This window comes from Montipora capricornis, chromosome 10 (genome assembly GCF_036669925.1).
Source record: "Montipora capricornis isolate CH-2021 chromosome 10, ASM3666992v2, whole genome shotgun sequence".
Taxonomy (NCBI): Eukaryota; Metazoa; Cnidaria; class Anthozoa; order Scleractinia; family Acroporidae; genus Montipora; species Montipora capricornis.
In genome coordinates, this window is record NC_090892.1 from 4,819,856 (window position 1) to 4,822,986 (window position 3,131).

The 3,131-nt window shown below is 42.1% G+C and overlaps 1 long non-coding RNA gene across 1 annotated transcript in view; it reads left to right on the plus strand.

Annotated features, from left to right (window-relative positions):
- The window catches only part of LOC138022020 (uncharacterized), a 4,608-nt gene continuing 1,477 nt past the window's right edge, over positions 1-3,131 (plus strand). Inside the window, exon 1 of the long non-coding RNA XR_011126505.1 lies at positions 1-188. This is a non-coding gene — a long non-coding RNA (uncharacterized lncRNA). The remainder of the gene's footprint in view (positions 189-3,131) is intronic.

The following is a 3,131-nucleotide window of genomic DNA, read 5'->3' on the forward strand; positions in this document are numbered from 1 at the left end:
AAAGCTTCAAGGCTTTAATAACTTGAACCGAAGTCGTCGGTCTTGTCAGAGCAGAGAGTGTCAGTCAGAAAATGAAGACCCATGCCACAGTTGTCATCTCATTTATCTTGCTTTTCTTCGATTTTCTTGGCGAAAGGGAAGGAATATCTGGAACGTTTGAACCAGGCAGAAGAGAAATGGACAATAAGGTTAGTTTTCTTAGTGTCTTTTTATCCCTCGTTTTCTTCTTTCTGGTGCGCGAGTAATATTTACTGAGTTCTGAGGAAGCCGCACCGTAAATTTGAAAACTATCGTCTAAGCACTCTCTCAAGCAAACAGCTCAACATCTGTACGTGAGGAAAAAACCTTCATTTGAACTTTCAACAAGCTCTATATTCCGTAAGTGACCATCTCTAATTACGGATTCCCTCAATTGTCTTCTTCCCAGGGGTGTGGACTAAGATCGTAGTAAAACATCAACGAGGTCGATTCACGCTGTTTGCTTAAATCAGACGCCAAAAATGGATGTTGAAAACTTCGGGAAAATGTTTCACCTCCACCTGTATCTGGGTAACAAGGGATTGGAAAATATTCTAAAGAGAAGAAAGAGTTAGATTTTGATTTTAGTTCCACCTCGAGTAAAGTAAATTATGTCGTATACGACATGAAAACGAATAACACGAGTTGTGACGTCAAAGAGGTTATATTCAAACAAGGCCCCATTCCACAGCAGTTGTGTTTGACGTTAAAGGGGCTAGGTCACGCAATTTTAGGCAATTTCAGCATTGATCGAATGGTCATAGAATTAACTAAAATATGAAAATAACTATTCAAAACTATAGAAGAACTCTAACAAAACACAGGGAAGCCAAGAACGGACATGGATGGACAAAAACGGAGAGGATTGAAACGGATTGAATTTGGGTAAATTTGAAAAACGTCGGTCCACCTTTTTTCAAATTTATATCAGTCTGTATCAAAATGTCATTTACAAAGCTGGAAAATCATTCTCAGTTGTTAACTGGCGTGATTTTGCGAATGAAAGACTCTTGCTCTGCCAATTTTTCGTTTATAGCTCATAATTAAGAAAATTAAACAAATTGACCTAAAATAGCGTGACCTAGCCCCTTTAAGGAACGCACCCAGTAGGGAGCTTAAGCAACGACAACGGCGACGGCAAAGAGATCGTCATCTCAAAATAGAAATTCGCCTTATTTTCATCTCTTCGTGACTATTTCAACCTTTTAAGGCTAAATTCAGCGTACCCCGGGACTTTTTCTTATTTACGCGTAGCCGGCTACGCGTGGCTACGCGTAGCTACCAATTTAAGGCTAATTTAAATTAGTGATCACGGAATATGTCAACTGAAGAAAACTAGAAAGCGAAATCTGGTAATACGCGTAGCCGGCTACGGAGAGTGGCTACGCGTGTCCGTGGCTAGTCACTTACGGCCTAAGCACTCTTAGCTCTCATTTTACGGTTCGGTTAATTACACTTTTTACGACATCGTTTGAAGAATATAGCCTGCGTTTACTGATTAAGCCTAAGCGCTTGTTTCAGTGATTAGATCGAAGCACTCTTTAAAATTTTAGCTTTCAATTTACGGTTTGGTCAACTATACTTTTTATGAGATCGTCTGAAGAATATAGCACTCGTTTACTGATTAAGCCTAAGCGCTTGTTTCAGTGATTAAGTCGAAGCACCCTTTTAACATTTTAGCTTTCAGTTTGCGATTTGGTTAACCACACTTTTTATGAAATCGTTTGAAGACTAAAGCACTCGTTTACTGATTAAGCCTAAGCGCTTGTTTTAGTGATTAGATCGAAGCACTCTTTCAAATTTTAGCTTTCAATTTACGGTTTGGTTAACTACACTTTTTATGAGATCGTCTGAAGAATATAGCACTCGTTTACTGATTAAGCCTAAGCGCTTGTTTCAGTGATTAGGTCGAAGCACTCTTCTAAGGTTTAGCTTTCACTTTGCGGTTTGGTCAACTACACGTTTTATGAGATCGTCTGAAGATTATAGCACTCGTTTGCTGATTAAACATAAGCGCTTGTTTCAGTGATTAGGTCTTATATATTTATCACGTTCTTAAGGCACTAAAACCACTGCCGAGCCGCCGGGCCCCTCTTATATATCTACCTCGATTGAAAGGCACTAAAACCACTGCCGAGCCGGCGAGCCGGCGAGCCGCCGAGCCACTCTGTTATATATCTACTTCGTTCTTAAGGCACTAGCGACATAACAAACTCCCTCGTTCTATGATCAAGATTCCACGACTTAACACCGCTACCCTTAGAATTAAGTTTGACGCGTAGCCCCGCGTAGACGAGTAGCCAACACATAAGAAGTTGCCTCGTTCCATGATCCAGCCCACACCACAAAACCATACGAACACCACTACCCTTAATCTTAATTTTGACGCGTAGCCACGCGTAGACGCGTAGCCAGCACATAAGAAATTGCCTCGTTCTATGATACAGCCTCCATGACAAAACACTACGAACACCGGTACCCTTAACCTTAAGTCTGACACGTAGCCACGCGTAGACGCGTAGCCAGCACATAAGAAATTGCCTCGTTCTATGATACAGCCTCCATGACAAAACACTACGAACACCGATACCCTTAACCTTAAGTTTGACGCGTAGCCACGCGTAGACGCGTAGCCAGCACACAAGAAATTCCCTCGTTCCATGATCCAGCCCACACCACAAAACACTACGAACACCGGTACCCTTACCCTCAAGTTTGACGCGTAGCCACGCGTAGACGCGTAGCCAGCACATAAGAAATTGCCTCGTTCTATGATATAGCCTCCATGACAAAACACTACGAACACCGGTACCCTTAACCTTCAGTTTGACGCGTAGCCACGCGTAGACGCGTAGCCAGCACATAAGAAATTGCATCGTTCTATGATCCAACTTACACGACAAAACAATACGAACACTGGTACTCTTAGCTTTAATTTTGACGCGTAGCCACGCTTAGACGCGTAGCCAGCACATAAGAAATTGCCTCGTTCTATGATCCAGCTTACACGACAAAACAATACGAACACTGGTACTCTTAGCTTTAATTTTGACGCGTAGCCACGCGTAGACGCGTAGCCAGCACATAAGAAATTGCCTCGTTCTATGATACAG